Here is a 22,336-nt window from a genome sequence, read left to right on the forward strand (position 1 = left end):
TTTCCAGAATGAAAAACCACGGTGCTGATTTGCTGGAGTTTTAACTCAGAAAACTTGGGGGCCAACTCTTACTACAGGGGGTTGGTGGAACCTTAATTAGGGAGGATGGGCTCGTGGTAATGGCTGGAGTGGAATAGTATCAAGTACATCCAACACATGGTTTCCATGGTTTCCATGTGTTTGATGCTATTCCATTCACTGTCCTCCCCTCAGCAGCCTCCTGTGACTCATACAATAGCTCCATTACCTCTCATGCAGTTTAGCCTCTTACCTTTCTGTGGGGTGAATACTCATATCATGCAGTTTGACCCTCTTACCTTTCTGTGGGGTGAATACTCATCTCATGCAGTTTTGGCCTCTTACCTTTCTGTGGGGTGAATACTCATCTCATGCAGTTTTGGCCTCTTACCTTTCTGTGGGGTGAATACTCATCTCATGCAGTTTGGCCTCTTACCTTTCTGTGGGGGTGAATACTCATCTCATGCAGTTTGGCCTCTTACCTTTCTGTGGGGTGAATACTCATCTCATGCAGTTTGGCCTCTTACCTTTCTGTGGGGTGAATACTCCCTCCGCTGTACTGGAGAGAGAAACAAAAATCAAACAATTAGACCATGAGACAAGAACGACAAAAAAAAAACATACACACACTCGTTTTGAACCGTTTCAATCAACTCTTTTTTTTTTCTTTTTTTTTCACCTTTATTTAACCAGGTAGGCAAGTTGAGAACAAGTTTTCATTTACAATTGTGACCTGGGCAAGATAAAGCAAAGCAGTTTGACACATACAACAACACAGAGTTACACATGGAGTAAAAACAAACCTACAGTCAATAATAGTAGTAGAAAAAATACGTCTATATACAAAGTGAGCAAATGAGGTGAGATAAGGGAGGTAAAGGCCATGGTGGCAAAGTAAATACAATATAGCAAGTAAAACACTGGAATGGTAGATTTGCAGTGGAAGAAAGTGCAAAGTAGAAATAGAAATAATGGGGTGCAATGGAGCTAAATAAATAAATAAATAAATACAGTAGGGGAAGAGGTAGTTGTTTGGACTAAATTATAGCTGGGCAAAGTACAGGTGCAGTGATCTGTGAGCTGCTCTGACAGCTGGTGCTTAAAGCTAGTGAGGGAGATAAGTGTTTCCAGTTTTAGAGATTTTTGATGTTTGTACCTGTCATTGGCAGCAGAGAACTGGAAGGAGAGGCGGACGAAGGAGGAATTGGCTTTGGGGGGTGACCAGAGAGATATACCTGCTGGAGCGCGTGCTACAGGTGGGTGCTGCTATGGTGACCAGCGAGCTGAGATAAGGGGGAACTTTACCTAGCAGAGTCTTGTAGATGACCTGGAGCCAGTGGGTTTGGCGACGAGTATGAAGTGAGGGCCAGCCAACGAGAGCGTACAGGTCGAGTGGTGGGTAGTATATGGGGCTTTGGTGACAAAACGGATGGCACTGTGATAGACTGCATCCAATTTATTGAGTAGGGTATTGGAGACTATTTTGTAAATGATGTCGTCGAGGATCGGTAGGATGGTCAGTTATATGAGGGTATGTTTGGCAGCATGAGTGAAAGATGCTTTGTTGCGAAATAGGAAGCCAATTCTAGATTTAACTTTGGATTGGAGATGTTTGATGTGAGTCTGGAAGGAGAGTTTACAGTCTAACCAGACACCTAGGTATTTGTAGTTGTCCACATATTCTAAGTTAGAACCGTCCAGAGTAGTGATGCTGGACGGGCGGTAGTACTGTGATTTTAACCTGGTAGTACTGTGATTTTCTATTTATCAACTACTAACCTGGTAGTACTGTGATTTTCCATTTATTAACTAGTAACCTGGTAGTACTGTGATTTTCCATTTATCAACTAGTAACCTGGTAGTACTGTGATTTTCCATCAATCAACTAGTAACCTGGTAGTACTGTGATTTTCCATCAATCAACTAGTAACCTGGTAGTACTGTGATTTTCCATTTATCAACTAGTAACCTGGTAGTACTGTGATTTTCCATTTATTAACTAGTAACCTGGTAGTACTGTGATTTTCCATCAATCAACTAGATTAGTCAAGGCTAGGTGACATGAGTCACGGTCCTGATTAGAAAAGTCAAGGTTAGGTGACATGGGTCATGGTCCTGATTAAAGGTGCAATATGTAGAAAACGGTCCACCATTTCCTGGTTGCTAACATTCAAATAGGTTGCCTAATTTCAGTTTGACAAAACAAGCAATGTATAGTGTAGAGAATCATTGTACCATCTAAACCGCTGTGAAATATATTTTCAATAACCAAAAATATTGTATTTTCAGCTGTTTGAAGCTGGTGTACAAAACCCAAAGTAATCTCAAAAACAGGAAGCACAGAAATAGCACACATAGAACAGATTTACCACTCCTTAGACTTGCTTTCAATTACAATAACAGATCTATAACTCACATTTCTATGTGAATTTGGTAGGGGAGGGAGTAGGTGAGGAGAAGGAACGTAGGAGGGATGAGGGGAGGGTTGACATGGGATGTGTCCCACTCAATGGACACATGTTCCTATATTCTGGGTGTTCTTGGATGTGTGCGTTTGTCAGCAAGGAAGGAATCCTCAATGCTACGGCAATATTAGAACCAACAGTAGAAATGGAACAACAGGCCTCTCTGTCACAGGTTGTGCTTTCCCAGATATTCTTCCTACGTGTCTTAGACCCCTGATACAGAAGGAGAGGAACTCAGAGACCCCAACAGCACAACAACACAGCCCCAAACAGCACAACAACACAGCCTCAAACAGTACAACAACACAGCCCCAAACGAGACGACAACACAGCCCCAAACGGGACGACAACACAGCCCCAAACGGGACGATAACACAGCCCCAAACGGGACGACAACACAGCCCCAAACGGGACGACAACACAGCCCCAAACGGGACGACAACACAGCCCCAAACGGGACGACAACACAGCCCCAAACGGGACGACAACACACTCCCCCCAAACGGGACGACAACACAGCCCCAAACGGGACGACAACACACTCCCCAAACGGGGACGACAACACAGCCCCAAACGGGACGACAACACACTCCCCCAAACGGGACGACAACACACTCCCAAACGGGACGACAACACACTCCCAAACGGGACGACAACACACTCCCCCAAACGGGACGACAACACACTCCCCAAACGGGACGACAACACACTCCCCAAACGGGACGACAACACACTCCCCAAACGGGACGACAACACAGCCCCAAACGGGACGACAACACAGCCCCAAACGGGACGACAACACAGCCCCAAACAGTACAACACAGCTCCAAACAGCACAACAGCACAGCCACAAACAGCACAACAACAACAGCCCAAATTAGCACAACAGCCCCAAACAGAGCAACAACACAGGCCCAAACACTGCAACTACTCTTAATTTATCAATGGATTAATTTAGTATGAATACAGTTGAGATCATAAAAACAGCCCTCTACAGTACATGTTTCCATTCATGGGTGGTGGTGTTGGAGGACACATGACTCTCTCTGCCTCTAGGACAGTTGATCTATATTCATAAGTGTTTTCAGTTTTGACTCACTCTTTTAGTACAAAAAAACGCATCTCAAATGTCACCCTATTCTCTTTACAGGCCAATAGGGAGTAGTGTGATAGGCCTATAGGGCTCTGGTCAGAATTAGTGCACTATACAGGGAAAAGTGTGCCATTTGACATGCACACAAAGTCACATTTCCTGTTTACCAGCTACATGTTCGGAATTCACACTTAGGAGAAATAATCCACGCATACATTAACATAAACACACTATATATCCAAAAGTGTGTGGACACCCCTTGAAATTAGTGCATTCGGCTATTTCAGCTATTTCAGCCACACCTGAAATAGCCAGTGTATAAAATCAAGCACATAGCCATTTCCATAGACAAACATTGGCAATAGAATGGCCTTACTGAAGAGCTCAACATGGGGCTGTCATAGGATGCCACCATTCTAACAAGTCAGTTAGTAAAAATGTGTGCCCTGCAAGAGCTGCCCTGGTCAACTGTAATTGCTGTTATTGTGAAGTGGAAATATCTAGGATCAACAACGGCTCAGCCGCGAAGTGGTAGGCCACACAAGCTCACAGAACGCATAGCTCTTCTGTCCTCGGTTGCATCACTCACCACTGATTTCGAACTGCCTCCGGAAGCAATGTCAGCACAAGAACTGGTCATCGGGAGCTTCATGAAATGGGTTATTGTGGCCGAGCAGCTGCGTACAAGCCTAAGATCACCATGCGCAATGCCAAGCATCGGCTGGAGTGGTATAAAGCTCGCCGCCATTGTAATCTGGAGAAGTGGAAACTGGAGTTCTCTGGAGTGATGAATCACGCTTCACCATCTGGCAGTCCGACAGACTAATCTGGATTTGGCGGATTCCAGGAGAACGCTACCTGCACGAATGCATAGTGCCAACTGTAAAGTTTGGTGGAGGATGAATAATGGTCTGGGGCTGTTTTGCATGGTTTGGGCTAGGCCACTTATTTCCAATGAAGGGAAATCTTAACGCTACATTATACAATGACATTCTAGACGATACTGTGCTTCCAACTTTCAAATCAAATAAAATCAAATGTATTTATTAAGCCCTTCTTACATCAGCTGATATCTCAAAGTGCTGTACAGAAACCCAGCCTAAAACCCCAAACAGCAAGCAATGCAGGTGTAGAAGCACGGTGGCTAGGAAAAACTCCCTAGAAAGGCCAGAACCTAGGAAGAAACCTAGAGAGGAACCAGGCATGAGGGGTGGCCAGTCCTCTTCTAGCTGTGCCGGGTGGAGATTTGTGGCAACAGTTTGGGGAAGGCCCTTTCCTGTTTCAGCATGACAATAACCCCTGCACCTCAACCCATCAAACACCTTTCAGAAGAATTTGAACGCGACTGTGAGCCAGGACTAATTGCTCAACATCAGTGCCCGACCTCACTAATGATCGTGTGGCTGAATGGAAGCAAGTCCCTGCAGCTATGTTCCAACATCTAGTGGAAAGCCTGGAGGCTGTTATAGCAGCGGGGGGCAACTCCATATTAATGTCAATGATTTTGTAATGAGATGTTCGACGAGCAGGTGTCCACATACTTTTGGTCATGCAGTGTAACTAATTCATCATATAAAATGTTTCCATTATTCAATTCCTATGGCCACTCACTGTCTGCGATGCAGCCGCAAGAGTTTCTGTAGGTCCTTCTGCTCCTTCTCTAGAGTTGGATACTCATAAAGGTCATCCAGGAGGAAACGATACAATGTCTGAAACACAAAGACAACATCTAATGTCTGTTTTCAATGTCTGATACACAAAGACAACATATGTCTGTTTTCAATGTTTGAAACACAAAGACAACATCTAATGTCTGTTTTCAATGTCTAAAACACAAAGACAACATCTAATGTCTGTTTTCAATGTCTGATACACAAAGACAACATCTAATGTCTGTTTTCAGCCTCCCATATACAAAGACAACATCTAATGTATGTTTTCACCCTCCCATATCATCATGATATCACTTATTTTAAGGTCATCTCACAGTCCCATATCCTTAGCCTGGCCCCACATTTGTCTTGCCAACTCCTTATAAATGACTAGAGGAGTTTGAAAGAAAGCACAAACAAATCTGGAAACAGGCTATAATATCCCTTCTTCTTCTCCTCCTCGCTCTGTCATACCTTCATGAAGAGTTTAACATGCTCGTCTTCTCGTAGGAAGTCTCTGTACAGTGTTGTCCACTGTGTCACCAGGTGCAGGACCTGACGTTTCCTGTCCAGAACCTCCTTCCCTTTGTCTTTCCCCTGGTGGTGTCTCCTTGAACAATAGGTGGGCTCCATGAGTTAAGGCATCAGCACAGCAGGAGAGCGGGCTCACAGTAGGCGTTGTGTGTATTGACATTAGCTAGGCCAACAGGATCAACACCGCTATTTTAATGTAGTCTAGAGGTAAGGGTGGTATATGTAGTCTAGAGGTAAGGGTGGTGTACTGTAGTCTAGAGGTAATGTACTGTAGTCTAGAGGTAAGGGTGGTATACTGTAGTCTAGAGGTAACGCACTGTAGCAGGAGAGCGTTGTGTGTATTGACATTAGCTAGGCCAACAGGATGAACACTGCTATTTTTAATTGTTCCAAGCTGTGAGGTGTATGTGTGTAGTGGGTTTAAGGGTGAGGTGTTTGTGTGTGTGTGTGTGTGTGTGTGTGTGTGTGTGGTACAGAACAGTCGGTAACTTTAGAGGTAAGGGTAATGTACTGTAGTCTAAAGGTAAGGTACTGTAGTCTAGAGGTAAGGGTGGTGTACTGTAGTCTAGAGGTAAGGGTGGTGTACTGTAGTCTAGAGGTAAGGGTGGTGTACTGTAGTCTAGAGGTAAGGGTGGTATACTGTAGTCTAGAGGTAAGGGTGGTATACTGTAGTCTAGAGGTAAGGGTGGTATACTGTAGTCCAGAGGTAAGAGTTGTGTACTGTAGTCTAGAGGTAAGGGTGGTATACTGTAGTCCAGAGTTAAGGGTGATATACTGTAGCCTAGAGGTAAGTTACTGTAGCCTAGAGATACGGCACTCTAGTCTAGAGATAAGGTACTGTAGTCTAGAGGTGAAGTACTGTAGTGTAGAGGTAAGGTACTGTAGTCTAGAGATAAGGTACCGTAGTCTAGAGGTAAGGGTGGTGTACTGTAGTCTAGAGGTAATGTACTGTAGTCTAGAGGTAAGGGTGGTATACTGTAGTCTAGAGGTAACGTACTGTAGCAGGAGAGCGTTGTGTGTATTGACATTAGCTAGGCCAACAGGATGAACACTGCTATTTTTAATTGTTCCAAGTTGTGAGGTGTATGTGTGTAGTGGGTTTAAGGGTGAGGTGTGTGTGTGTGTGTGTGTGTGTGTGTGTGTGTAGTACAGAAACAGTCGGTAACTTTAGAGGTAAGGGTAATGTACTGTAGTCTAAAGGTAAGGTAATGTAGTCTAGAGGTAAGGTACTGTAGTCTAGAGGTAAGGGTTGTGTACTGTAGTCTAGAGGTAAGGGTGGTATACTGTAGTCTAGAGATAAGGGTTGTGTACTGTAGTCTAGAGATAAGGGTTGTGTACTGTAGTCTAGAGGTAAGGGTGGTATACTGTAGTCTAGAGGTAAGAGTTGTGTACTGTAGTCTAGAGGTAAGGGTTGTGTACTGTAGTCTAGAGGTAAGGTACTGTAGTCTAGAGGTAAGGTACTGTAGTCTAGAGGTAAGGTACTGTAGTCTAGAGGTAAGGTACTGTAGTCTAGAGGTAAGGTACTGTAGTCTAGGAGGTAAGGTACTGCAGCCTAGAGGTAAGGTACTGTAGCCTAGAGGTAAGGTACTGTAGCCTAGAGGTAAGGTACTGTAGCCTAGAGGTAAGGTACTGTAGCCTAGGAGGTACGGTACTGTAGCCTAGAGGTAAGGTACTGTATTCTAGGAGGTAAGGGTGGTATACTGTAGTCTAGAGATAAGGGTGATGTACTGTAGTCCAGAGATAAGGGTGATGTACTGTAGTCTAGAGGTAAGGGTTGTGTACTGTAGTCTAAAGGTAAGGTAATGTAGTCTAGAGGTAAGGTACTGTAGTCTAGAGGTAAGGGTTGTGTACTGTAGTCTAGAGTTAAGGGTGGTATACTGTAGTTTAGAGAAGGATTGTGTACTGTAGTCTAGAGGCAAGGTACTGTAGTCTAGAGGTAAGGTACTGTAGTCTAGAGGTAAGGTACTGTAGTCTAGAGGTAAGGTACTGTAGTCTAGAGGTAAGGTACTGTAGTCTAGAGATAAGGTACTGTAGTATAGAGGTAAGGTACTGTAGTCTAGAGGCAAGGTACTGTAGTCTAGAGGTAAGGGTGGTATACTGTAGTCTAGAGATAAGGGTTGTGTACTGTAGTCTAGAGATAAGGGTTGTGTACTGTAGTCTAGAGGTAAGGGTTGTGTACTGTAGTCTAGAGGTAAGAGTTGTGTACTGTAGTCTAGAGGTAAGGGTTGTGTACTGTAGTCTAGAGGTAAGGTACTGTAGTCTAGAGGTAAGGTACTGTAGTCTAGAGGTAAGGTACTGTAGTCCAGAGGTAAGGTACTGTAGCCTAGAGGTAAGGTACTGTAGCCCAGAGGTAAGGTACTGTAGCCTAGAGGTAAGGTACTGTAGCCTAGAGGTACGGTACTGTAGCCTAGAGGTAAGGTACTGTATTCTAGAGGTAAGGTACTGTATTCTAGAGGTAAGGGTGGTGTACTGTAGTCTAGAGATAAAGGTGATGTACTGTAGTCTAGAGATAAGGGTGATGTACTGTAGTCTAGAGGTAAGGGTTGTGTACTGTAGTCTAGAGGTAAGGGTGATATACTGTAGTCTAGAGGTAAGGGTGGTATACTGTAGTCTAGAGATAAGGGTTGTGTACTGTAGTCTATAGATAAGGGTGATATACTGTAGTCTAGAGGTAAGGGTGGTATACTGTAGTCTAGAGGTAAGAGTTGTGTACTGTAGTCTAGAGGTAAGGGTTGTGTATTGTAGTCTAGAGAAAAGGTACTATAGTCTAGAGGTAAGGGTTGTGTACTGTAGTCTAGAGGTAAGGGTGGTGTACTGTAGTCTAGAGGTAAGGGTGGTGTACTGTAGTCTAGAGGTAAGGGTGATATACTGTAGTCTAGAGGTAAGGGTGGTATACTGTAGTCTAGAGATAAGGGTGGTGTACTGTAGTCTATAGATAAGGGTGATATACTGTAGTCTAGAGGTAAGGGTGGTATACTGTAGTCTAGAGGTAAGAGTTGTGTACTGTAGTCTAGAGGTAAGGGTTGTGTATTGTAGTCTAGAGAAAAGGTACTATAGTCTAGAGGTAAGGGTTGTGTACTGTAGTCTAGAGGTAAGGGTTGTGTATTGTAGTCTAGAGAAAAGGTACTATAGTCTAGAGGTAAGGGTTGTGTACTGTAGTCTAGAGGTAAGGGTGGTGTACTGTAGTCTAGAGGTAAGGGTGGTGTACTGTAGTCTAGAGGTAAGGGTGATATACTGTAGTCTAGAGGTAAGGGTGGTATACTGTAGTCTAGAGATAAGGGTGGTGTACTGTAGTCTATAGATAAGGGTGATATACTGTAGTCTAGAGGTAAGGGTGGTATACTGTAGTCTAGAGGTAAGAGTTGTGTACTGTAGTCTAGAGGTAAGGGTTGTGTATTGTAGTCTAGAGAAAAGGTACTATAGTCTAGAGGTAAGGGTTGTGTACTGTAGTCTAGAGGTAAGGGTTGTTTACTGTAGTCTAGAGGTAAGGGTTGTATACTGTAGTCTAGAGGTAAGGGTGGTGTACTGTAGTCTAGAGGTAAGGGTGGTGTACTGTAGTCTAGAGGTAAGGGTTGTATACTATAGTCTAGAGGTAAGGGTTGTGTACTGTAGTCTAGAGGTAAGAGTTTCGTACTGTAGTCTAGAGGTAAGGGTGGTATACTGTAGTCTAGAGGTCAGGTACTGTAGTCTAGAGGTAAGGGTGGTATACTGTAGTCTAGAGGTAAGGGTTGTATACTGTAGTCTAGAGGTAAGGGTGGTATACTGTAGTCTAGAGATAAGGGTTGTGTACTGTAGTCTAGAGATAAGGGTTGTGTACTGTAGTCTAGAGGTAAGGGTTGTGTACTGTAGTCTAGAGGTAAGAGTTGTGTACTGTAGTCTAGAGGTAAGGGTTGTGTACTGTAGTCTAGAGGTAAGGTACTGTAGTCTAGAGGTAAGGTACTGTAGTCTAGAGGTAAGGTACTGTAGCCTAGAGGTAAGGTACTGTAGCCTAGAGGTAAGGTACTGCAGCCTAGAGGTAAGGTACTGTAGCCTAGAGGTAAGGTACTGTAGCCTGGAGGTAAGGTACTGTAGCCTAGAGGTAAGGTACTGTATTCTAGAGGTAAGGTACTGTATTCTAGAGGTAACGGTGGTATACTGTAGTCTAGAGATAAGGGTGATGTACTGTAGTCTAGAGGTAAGGGTTGTGTACTGTAGTCTAGAGGTAAGGGTGATATACTGTAGTCTAGAGGTAAGGGTGGTATACTGTAGTCTAGAGATAAGGGTTGTGTACTGTAGTCTATAGATAAGGGTGATATACTGTAGTCTAGAGGTAAGGGTGGTATACTGTAGTCTAGAGGTAAGAGTTGTGTACTGTAGTCTAGAGGTAAGGGTTGTGTATTGTAGTCTAGAGAAAAGGTACTATAGTCTAGAGGTAAGGGTTGTGTACTGTAGTCTAGAGGTAAGGGTTGTTTACTGTAGTCTAGAGGTAAGGGTGGTGTACTGTAGTCTAGAGGTAAGGGTGGTGTACTGTAGTCTAGAGGTAAGGGTGATATACTGTAGTCTAGAGGTAAGGGTGGTATACTGTAGTCTAGAGATAAGGGTGGTGTACTGTAGTCTATAGATAAGGGGTGATATACTGTAGTCTAGAGGTAAGGGTGGTATACTGTAGTCTAGAGGTAAGAGTTGTGTACTGTAGTCTAGAGGTAAGGGTTGTGTATTGTAGTCTAGAGAAAAGGTACTATAGTCTAGAGGTAAGGGTTGTGTACTGTAGTCTAGAGGTAAGGGTTGTTTACTGTAGTCTAGAGGTAAGGGTTGTATACTGTAGTCTAGAGGTAAGGGTGGTGTACTGTAGTCTAGAGGTAAGGGTGGTGTACTGTAGTCTAGAGGTAAGGGTTGTATACTATAGTCTAGAGGTAAGGGTTGTGTACTGTAGTCTAGAGGTAAGAGTTTCGTACTGTAGTCTAGAGGTAAGGGTGGTATACTGTAGTCTAGAGGTCAGGTACTGTAGTCTAGAGGTAAGGGTGGTATACTGTAGTCTAGAGGTAAGGGTTGTATACTGTAGTCTAGAGGTAAGGGTTGTGTACTGTAGTCTAGAGGTAAGGGTTGTGTACTGTAGTCTAGAGGTAAGGGTTGTGTACTGTAGTCTAGAGGTAAGAGTTTCGTACTGTAGTCTAGAGGTAAGGGTGGTATACTGTAGTCTAGAGTTAAGGGTGGTATACTGTAGTTTAGAGATAAGGATTGTGTACTGTAGTCTAGAGGCAAGGTACTGTAGTCTAGAGGTAAGGTACTGTAGCCTAGAGATACGTTACTCTAGTCTAGAGATTAGGTACTGTAGTCTAGAGGTGAAGTACTGTAGTGTAGAGGTAAGGTACTGTAGTCTAGAGATAAGGTACTGTAGTCTAGAGATAAGGTACTGTAGTCTAGAGATAAGGTACTGTAGTCTAGAGGTAAGGTACTGTAGTCTAGATGTAAGGTACTGTAGTCTAGAGATAAGGTACTGTAGTCTAGAGGTAAGGTACTGTAGTATAGAGGTAAGGTACTGTAGTCTAGAGGCAAGGTACTGTAGTCTAGAGGTAAGGGTTGTGTACTGTAGTCTAGAGGTAAGGGTGATATACTGTAGTCTAGCGATAAGGGTTGTGTACTGTAGTCTAGAGGTAAGAGTTGTGTACTGTAGTCTAGAGGTAAGGGTTGTGTATTGTAGTCTAGAGAAAAGGTACTATAGTCTAGAGGTAAGGGTTGTGTACTGTAGTCTAGAGGTAAGGGTGGTGTACTGTAGTCTAGAGGTAAGGGTGGTATACTGTAGTCTAGAGGTAAGGGTGGTATACTGTAGTCTAGAGGTAAGGGTGGTATACTGTAGTCTAGAGGTAAGAGTTGTGTACTGTAGTCTAGAGGTAAGGGTGGTATACTGTAGTCTAGAGGTAAGGGTTGTATACTGTAGTCTAGAGGTAAGGGTTGTGTACTTTAGTCTAGAGGTAAGGGTTGTATACTCTAGTCTAGTGATAAGGGTGGTGTACTATATTCTAGAGGTGACCACCACAGCCTGAAGTAGAAGGATATTGTACCAGAAGAGCTTGACACAGATCACTGGTTGACATGAACACCAGGTATGTCAACAGGAAGTCATCCAGGAGGGGCTCTGTAAAACAGGAAACACATAATTTACAACAGCATCCAATAGAATTGGCTAAAACTCAGTAGTGGAAAAAGTACTCAATAGTAATACTTAAGTAAAAGTAAAGACACCTTCATAGAAATGACTCAAGTAAAAGTGAAGTCACCCAGTAAAATACTACTTGTGTAAAAGGCTAAAAGTATTTGGTATTAAATATACTTAAGAGTCAAAAGTAAATGGAATTGCTAAAATGTACTTAAGTATCAAAAGTAAAAGTATAAATAATTTCAAATTCCTTATATTAAGCAAACCAGACAGAACAAATAGCCAGGGGTACACTACAACACTCAGATATAATTTACAAACGAAGCATTTGTGTTTAGTGAGTCCACCAGATCAGAGGCAATAGGGATGACCAGGGATATTCTCTTGATAAGTGTGTGAATTGGACAATTTTTGGGTGTCAGGCTAAATGTATGGAGTAAAAATTATATTATTTTCTTTAGGAATGTAAAAGTAAAAAAATATATAAATAGTAAATTACACATACTCAAAAAAAACAACTAAAGAAGTACTTTAAAGTATTTTTACTTAAGTATACTGCTCAAAAAATAAAGGGAACACTTAAACAACACAATGTAACTCCAAGTCAATCACACTTCTGTGAAATCAAACTGTCCACTTAGGAAGCAACACTGATTGACAATACATTTCACATGCTGTTGTGCAAATGGAATAGACAACAGGTGGAAATTATAGGCAATTAGCAAGACACCCCCAATAAAGGAGTGGTTCTGCAGGTGGTAACCACAGACCACTTCTCAGTTCCTATGCTTCCTGGCTGATGTTTTGGTCACTTTTGAATGCTGGCGGTGCTTTCACTCTAGTGGTAGCATTAGACGGAGTCTACAACCCACACAAGTGGCTCAGGTAGTGCAGCTCATCCAGGATGGCACATCAATGCGAGCTGTGGCAAGAAGGTTTGCTGTGTCTGTCAGCGTAGTGTCCAGAGCAGGAGGCGCTACCAGGAGACAGGCCAGTACATCAGGAGACGTGGAGGAGGCCAACAACCCAGCAGCAGGACCGCTACCTCCGCCTTTGTGCAAGGAGGAGCAGGAGGAGCACTGCCAGAGCTCTGCAAAACGACCTCCAGCAGGCCACAAATGTGCATGTGTCTGCTCAAACGGTCAGAAACAGACTCCTTGAGGGTGGTATGAGGGCCCGACGTCCACAGGTGGGGGTTGTGCTTACAGCCCAACACCGTGCAGGACGTTTGGCATTTGCCAGAGAACACCAAGATTGGCAAATTCGCCACTGGCGCCCTGTGCTCTTCACAGATGAAAGCAGGTTCACACTGAGCACATGTGACAGACGTGACAGTCTGGAGACGCCGTGGAGAACGTTCTGCTGCCTGCAACATCCTCCAGCATGACCGGTTTGGCGGTGGGTCAGTCATGGTGTGGGGTGGCATTTCTTTGGGGGGCCGCACAGCCCTCCATGTGCTCGCCAGAGGTAGCCTGACTGCCATTAGGTACCGAGATGAGATCCTCAGACCCCTTGTGAGACCATATGCTGGTGTGGTTGGCCCTGGGTCCCTCCTAATGCAAGACAATGCTAGACCTCATGTGGCTGGAGTGTGTCAGCAGTTCCTGCAAGAGGAAGGCATTGATGCTATGGACTGGCCCGCCCGTTCCCCAGACCTGAATCCAATTGAGCACATCTGGGACATCATGTCTCGCTCCATCCACCAACGCCACGTTGGACCACAGACTGTCCAGGAGTTGGCGGATGCTTTAGTCCAGGTCTGGGAGGAGATCCTCAGGAGATCATCCGCCACCTCATCAGGAGCATGCCCAGGCGTTGTAGGGAGGCCATACAGGCACGTGGAGGCCACACACACTACTGAGCCTCATTTTGACTTGTTTTAAGGACATTACATCAAAGTTGGATCAGCCTGTAGTGTGGTTTTCCACTTTAATTTTGAGTGTGACTCCAAATCCAGACCACCATGTGTTGATAAATTGGATTTCCATTGATTATTTTTGTGTGATTTTGTTGTCAGCACATTCAACTATGTAAAGAAAAAAGTATTTAATAAGATTATTTCATTCATTCAGATCTAGGATGTGTTATTTTAGTGTTCCCTTTATTTTTTTGAGCAGTGTAGTTTACACCACTGCTAAAACTTATTCAAATCCAATGTAATTGGATAGAATTGAATGAATTGAATACATTTATTAAACATTTTAAATTTAAAGCTTGTATGATCATTAAAGCTACCTTCAAGTATCAGTAGGTTTCTTCAAAGATGCAGACCATCCAAAAATGTGCTCATAAATAAATATATATATATATATATATATATATATATATATATATTTATTTATTTATTTCTGTTCTCTGAAAAGTGAATTCCACCCCTCTGACCTCTTTTGTAACGTTGATCTTTTCCCATATGAATCTAAACTCCTCCCACCGCCTGTTACGGTTGGCTCCAACGCCATCCAGCTCTCTGCTCCACCTACAGCCTCTCTATGTTCCCACTGTGTCCAGCTCTCCTTCCACCTACAGCCTCTCTATGTTCCCACTGTGTCCAGCTCTCCTTCCACCTACAGCCTTTGTGTTCACACTGTGTCCAGCTCTCCTTCCACCTACAGCCTCTCTATGTTCACACTGTGTCCAGCTCTCCTTCCACCTACAGCCTCTCTATGTTCCCACTGTGTCCAGCTCTCCTTCCACCTACAGCCTTTGTGTTCACACTGTGTCCAGCTCTCCTTCCACCTACAGCTCTCTCTATGTTCACACTGTATCCAGCTCTCTGCTCCACCTACAGCCTCTCTATGTTCACACTGTGTCCAGCTCTCCTCCCACCTACAGCCTCTCTATGTTCCCACTGTGTCCAGCTCTCTGCTCCACCTACAGCCCTCTATGTTCACACTGTGTCCAGCTCTCCTTCCACCTACAGCCTCTCTGTGTTCCCACTGTGTCCAGCTCTCTGCTCCACCTACAGCCTCTCTATGTTCACACTGTGTCCAGCTCTCCTTCCACCTGACAGCCTCTCTATGTTCCCACTGTGTCCAGCTCTCTCCTCCCACCTACAGCCTCTCTATGTTCACACTGTGTCCAGCTCTCTGCTCCACCTACAGCCTCTCTATGTTCCCACTGTGTCCAGCTCTCCTTCCACCTACATCCTCTCTATGTTCCCACTGTGTCCAGCTCTCCTTCCACCTACAGCCTCTCTATGTTCCCACTGTGTCCAGCTCTCCTTCCACCTACAGCCTCTCTATGTTCCCACTGTGTCCAGCTCTCCTCCCACCTACAGCCTCTCTATGTTCCCACTGTGTCCAGCTCTCTGCTCCACCTACAGCCTCTCTATGTTCCCACAGTGTCCAGCTCTCCTCCCACCTACAGCCTCTCTATGTTCCCACTGTGTCCAGCTCTCTGCTCCACCTACAGCCTCTCTATGTTCCCACTGTGTCCAGCTCTCTGCTCCACCTACAGCCTCTCTGTGTTCCCACTGTGTCCAGCTCTCCTTCCACCTACAGCCTCTCTATGTTCCCACTGTGTCCAGCTCTCCTTCCACCTACAGCCTCTCTGTGTTCACACTGTGTCCAGCTCTCTGCTCCACCTACAGCCTCTCTATGTTCCCACTGTGTCCAGCTCTCCTTCAAACTTCAGCCTCTCTGTGTTCCCACTGTGTCCAGCTCTCTGCTCCACCTACAGCCTCTCTATGTTCCCACTGTGTCCAGCTCTCCTTCCACCTACAGCCTCTCTATGTTCCCACTGTGTCCAGCTCTCTGCTCCACCTACAGCCTCTCTATGTTCATACTGTGTCCAGCTCTCCTCCCACCTACAGCCTCTCTATGTTCACACTGTGTCCAGCCTCCTTCCACCTACAGCCTCTCTATGTTCCCACTGTGTCCAGCTCTCCTCCCACCTACAGCCTCTCTATGTTCCCACTGTGTCCAGCTCTCTGCTCCACCTACAGCCTCTCTATGTTCATACTGTGTCCAGCTCTCTGCTCCACCTACAGCCTCTCTGTGTTCCCACAGTGTCCAGCTCTCTGCTCCACCTACAGCCTCTCTGTGTTCACACTGTATCCAGCCTCTCCTTCCACCTACAGCCTCTCTATGTTCCCACTGTGTCCAGCTCTCCTTCCACCTACAGCCTCTCTGTGTTCCCACTGTGTCCAGCTCTCCTTCCACCTACAGCCTCTCTATGTTCCCACTGTGTCCAGCTCTCTGCTCCACCTACAGCCTCTCTATGTTCCCACTGTGTCCAGCTCTCCTCCCACCTACAGCCTCTCTATGTTCCCACTGTGTCCAGCTCTCCTCCCACCTACAGCCTCTCTGTGTTCCCACTGTGTCCAGCTCTCCTTCCACCTACAGCCTCTCTATGTTCCCACTGTGTCCAGCTCTCTGCTCCACCTACAGCCTCTCTATGTTCATACTGTGTCCAGCTCATTTAGTACTGACCTGGAAGAACACCATGGAGTTTTTCAACCACTACACTATTGAAAGTATTGAAAGTAATGTCTATTGAAATTAATTTCTTCATTGAGCAATGTGTAAAACGTATTAGCAAACCTGTGGACGGACACAAAATAAGAACCAATCTGGCAACCCCAATGCATTGTGGGGAAAAAAGTTACATATGAAAATATTAATACCATCATTAAGAAAAGCATCCCACATGCAGAGAATTTATGAATATTTATCCCCTACACAATGTCTAAGTGTTGTGATAGCAATATGCAAAAGCACATTAGCTTAAAAAAATCATTAAGGAAAAAGGATTTTAATTAGATAAGGGTGACAGGTCTCAACCAGTGAAAGTAATGACTCCTAATAATCAGTGAAAGATCCTCGTGCAATGTGAAAATGACTCTGGAACACATATAGAGCCCGTCCCGATTGGCAACTTATTCCCTTGTGTTCCACTTTTGACCAGGGCCCATCTAGGGAATTGGGTCCTATTTGGGACACAGCTTATAGACTTTGGAAATGAGAATGTTAATTAATGAACACGGGAATTTAACACAGGTTGACAGAGAGAGAGAGAGATTGAGAGGGGATCTGAATGTGTGTGAGTTGATCTTTCTACTGGTCCTGACCTAGTCGACTCATCATTATTCTAAGTTACTCAGGTAATGACTCACACGCTTTCCAATGATTGTTCCATTTTCATTTGCTCCTGGATACTTAAGCTGTGTCCAATGACTTTCTCCTTCCCCTGTAGCCTGACGTTACTGGACTGTTCTGTCTGCTACAGGAAGTACCAGGGAAGATAAGGCAATAGGTTGTCAAGCTGCTGCTTGACTCTCTAACCGCCGGTGCAGTCGATGCTCTAAATCAAATTAGATTTGTTGTGGCAATCTGATGTTTGCCTAGCCTTAACCCATTCCTTTTATGTGTTTTCAAGCATCATTGACGTCGCTGCGTCCTTGTGTGCAGACATCTCAAGGTTACAGGACATGTCATTCCTAGATATTGGCTTTGATTTCATTCTTAACAACGTCTCTGAACGTGGGTTCAGGTGAGGATGATCTAATCAACAGATTTGTCAATGTGAATATACCAACTCAGCTGGAAAATCTATTCATTTTAGTTTTTTTTAAATAATTTGTAGTGTGTTTCTTTGGTGAAAGTGCACCATTGTGAAAATAAACCGTTCCATTTGAGAGGAATTTCAAGGGATCTCATCAGAGAACTAGTCTGTGATTATTTGCTGTGTTTGTCAGTGGCATTAAGAGGTTTGTTGTTTGTAACTGCATATTTATGTCTTGAGCGTCCCGGAAACTATTATTACGTAGGAAACAGGAGAAGAAGACATTTGGAAGTCCAAAAGCTTGGGGTGGGTTGACATTCTGTGTCGTGCAGGGCCAGAACTGATCGTCCAAGTTATGCAAGTCATTGAGAGGAAGGAGAGTGCCTGTGCCTGTGAGTGTGTGTGTGTGTTTGTGCATGCCTGTGAGTGTGTGTGTGTCGGTGCATATGCTTGTGAGCGTGTGTGAGTTTGTCTGTGCATGCCTGTGAGTGTGTGTGTGTCTGTGCATGCATGTCAGTGTGTGTGTGTCTGTGTGTGTCTGTGCATGCCTGTGAGTGCGTGTGTGTCTGTGGATGCATGTCAGTGTGTGTATGTCTGTGCATGCCTGTGAGTGCGTGTGTGTCTGTGCATGCCTGTGAGTGCGTGTGTGTCTGTGCATGCCTGTGAGTGTATGTGTGTCTGTGCATGCCTGTGAGCATGTGTGTGTGTTTCCAGAAAGGGTGCCATGCCGCCAGGCCACAGAGTAAAGACAAGCTGTTCAAATCCTATTAGTCAGAATGTATTTCCTCCTCAGCTCTGTGTAAGTGTGCCTCACAGCCCAGTATTGTACATTCTCCCCTTTAATTTCACACTTACTTCCCAGGGCTTTGTGTGCTGCGTTCAGCTCCACAGAACACTACTCCCACCCTCACGTCATTATGTTAATCCACAGCACAGCATACAGCTGTAGACACATCAGTCACTCAGCTCTTTATGAGGAGAAACATGCCCACAGAGCTACATTCAACACACACACTAAAACACTGCATACTGGTACTGGCTACTACAGCAGACAACTCCCAAGACCCAGACACACATCTTGTATGATGTGCAAGAAACACACACACACACACACACACACACACACACACACACACACACACACACACACACACACACACACACACACACACACACACACACACACACACTTCTTGTACAGTTGTGAATAAAATGACATTAAATTAAATCTCTTGTGCCTGTTCTTTCCAGATAACCCTGACCTGACTCGTCTGAGAAGTATCCATAATAAACACTACTATCCACTGACCTGACCCGTCTGAGCAGTATCCATAATGAACACTACTATCCACTGAGCTGACCCGTCTGAGCAGTATCCATAATAAACACTACTATCCACTGACCTGACCCGTCTGAGCAGTATCCATAATAAACACTACTATACACTGACCTGACCCGTCTGAGCAGTATCCATAATAAACACTACTATCCACTGAGCTGTAGGATGGACCAGCAGTATCCATAATAAACACTACTATCCACTGAGCTGTAGGATGGGAAAGCAGTATCCATAATAAACACTACTATCCACTGAGCTGTAGGATGGACCAGCAGTATCCATAATAAACACGACTATCCACTGAGCTGTAGGATGGACCAGCAGTATCCATCATAAACACTACTATCCACTGAGCTGTAGGATGGACCAGCAGTATCCATAATAAACACTACTATCCACTGAGCTGTAGGATGGACCAGCAGTATCCATAATAAACACTACTACCCACTGAGCTGTAGGATGGACCAGCAGTATCCATAATAAACACTACTATCCACTGAGGTGTAGGATGGGCCAGCAGTATCCATAATAAACACTACTATCCACTGAGCTGTAGGATGGACCAGCAGTATCCATAATAAACACTACTATCCACTGAGCTGTAGGATGGACCAGCAGTATCCATAATAAACACTAATACCCACTGAGCTGTAGGATGGGCCAGCAGTATCAGTAATAAACACTACTACCCACTGAGCTGTAGGATGGGCCTGCAGTATCCATAACAAACACCACAGTGTCTTCTGATCCCTCCTGTCTCAGCCTCCAGTATTTATGCTGCAGTAGTTTATGTGTCGGGGGGCTAGGGTCAGTCTGTTACATCTGGAGTATTTCTCTTGTCTTATCCGGTGTCCTGTGTGTATTTAAATATGCTCTCTCTAATTCTCTCTTTCTCTCTTTCTGTCTTTCTCTCGGAGGACCTGAGCCCTAGGACCATGCCTCAGGACTACCTGGTATGATGACTCCTTGCTGTCCCCAGTCCACCTGGCCGTGCTGCTGCTCCAGTTTCAACTGTTCTGCCTGCGGCTATGGAACCCTGACCTGTTCACCGGACGTGCTTGTTGCACCCTCGACAACTACTATGATTATTATTATTTGACCATGCTGGTCATTTATGAACATTTTAACATTTTAACATTTTGACCATGTTCTGTTATAATATCCACCCTGCACAGCCAGAAGAGGACTGGCCACCCCTCATAGCCTGGTTCCTCTCTAGGTTTCTTCCTAGGTTTTTGGCCTTTCTAGGGAGTTTTCCTAGGTAGTTTTTCCTAGCCACCGTGCTTCTTTCACATGCTTTGCTTGCTGTTTGGGGTTTTAGGCTGGGTTTCTGTACAGCACTTTGAGAATATCAGCTGATGTACGAAGGGCTATATAAAAATAAATTTGATTTGATTTGATTTTGATTAATAACCACTGAGCTGTAGGATGGACCAGCAGTATCCATAATAAACACTACTATCCACTGAGCTGTAGGATGGGCCAGCAGTATCCATAATAAACAATACTATCCACTGAGCTGTAGGATGGACCAGCAGTATCCATAATAAACACTAATACCCACTGAGCTGTAGGATGGGTCAGCAGTATCCATAATAAACACTACTATCCACTGAGCTGTAGGATGGACCAGCAGTATCCATAATAAACACTACTATCCACTGACCTGACCCGTCTGAGCAGTATCGATAATAAACACTACTATCCACTGACCTGACCCGTCTGAGCAGTATCCATAATAAACACTACTATCCACTGACCTGACCCGTCTGAGCAGTATTCATAATAAACACTGCTATCCACTGACCTGACCCGTCTGAGCAGTATCCATAATAAACACTACTATCCACTGACCTGACCCGTCTGAGCAGTATCCATAATAAACACTACTATCCACTGAGCTGACCCGTCTGAGCAGTATCCATAATAAACACTGCTATCCACTGACCTGACCCGTCTGAGCAGTATCCATAATAAACACTACTATCCACTGACCTGACCCGTCTGAGCAGGATCCATAATAAACACTACTATCCACTGAGCTGACCCGTCTGAGCAGTATCCATAATAAACTCTACTATCCACTGAACTGACCCGTCTGAGCAGTATCCATAATAAACACTACTATCCACTGACCTGACCCGTCTGAGCAGTAGCCATAATAAACACTACTATCCACTGAGCTGACCCGTCTGAGCAGTATCCATAATAAACACTACTATCCACTGAGCTGACCCGTCTGAGCAGTATCCATAAAAAAACACTACTATCCACTGAGCTGTAGGATGGACCAGCAGTATCCATAATAAACACTACTATCCACTGAGCTGTAGGATGGACCAGCAGTATCCATAATAAACACTACTATCCACTGAGCTGTAAGATGGACCAGCAGTATCCATCATAAACACTACTATCCACTGAGCTGTAGGATGGACCAGCAGTATCCATAATAAACACTACTATCCACTGAGCTGTAGGATGGACCAGCAGTATCCATAATAAACACTACTACCCACTGAGCTGTATGATGGACCAGCAGTATCCATAATAAACACTACTATCCACTGAGGTTTAGGATGGGCCAGCAGTATCCATAATAAACACTACTATCCACTGAGCTGTAGGATGGACCAGCAGTATCCATAATAAACACTAATACCCACTGAGCTGTAGGATGGACCAGCAGTATCCATAATAAACACTAATACCCACTGAGCTGTAGGATGAGCCAGCAGTATCCATAATAAACACTACTATCCACTGAGCTGTAGGATGGACCAGCAGTATCCATAATAAACACTACTATCCACTGAGCTGTAGGATGGGCCAGCAGTATCCATAATAAACACTAATACCCACTGAGCTGTAGGATGGACCAGCAGTATCCATAATAAACACAACTATCCACTGAGCTGTAGGATGGGCCAGCAGTATCCATAATAAACACTAATACCCACTGAGCTGTAGGATGGGCCAGCAGTATCCATAATAAACACTACTACCCACTGAGCTGTAGGATGGGCCTGCAGTATTCATAATAAACACTACTATCCACTGAGCTGTAGGATGAGCCAGCAGTATCCATAATAAACACTACTATCCACTGAGCTGTAGGATGGACCAGCAGTATCCATAATAAACACTAATACCCACTGAGCTGTAGGATGGGCCAGCAATATCCATAATAAACACTAATACCCACTGAGCTGTAGGATGGGCCAGCAGTATCCATAATAAACACTACTATCCACTGAGCTGTAGGATGGACCAGCAGTATCCATAATAAACACTACTATCCACTGAGCTGTAGGATGGACCAGCAGTATCCATAATAAACACTACTACCCACTGAGCTGTAGGATGGACCAGCAGTATCCATAATAAACACTACTATCCACTGAGGTGTAGGATGGGCCAGCAGTATCCATAATAAACACTACTATCCACTGAGCTGTAGGATGGACCAGCAGTATCCATAATAAACACTAATACCCACTGAGCTGTAGGATGGGCCAGCAGTATCCATAATAAACACTAATACCCACTGAGCTGTAGGATGGACCAGCAGTATCCATAATAAACACTACTATCCAC

At 44.5% G+C, this 22,336-nt stretch overlaps 1 pseudogene; it reads right to left on the bottom strand.

Moving 5' to 3' along the window:
- The window catches only part of LOC123733382 (rap guanine nucleotide exchange factor 5-like), a 99,269-nt pseudogene that overhangs the window by 35,651 nt on the left and 41,282 nt on the right, over positions 1-22,336 (bottom strand).

The sequence above is a fragment of the Salmo salar genome, chromosome ssa02 (genome assembly GCF_905237065.1).
Source record: "Salmo salar chromosome ssa02, Ssal_v3.1, whole genome shotgun sequence".
In the NCBI taxonomy this organism is placed as follows: Eukaryota; Metazoa; Chordata; class Actinopteri; order Salmoniformes; family Salmonidae; genus Salmo; species Salmo salar.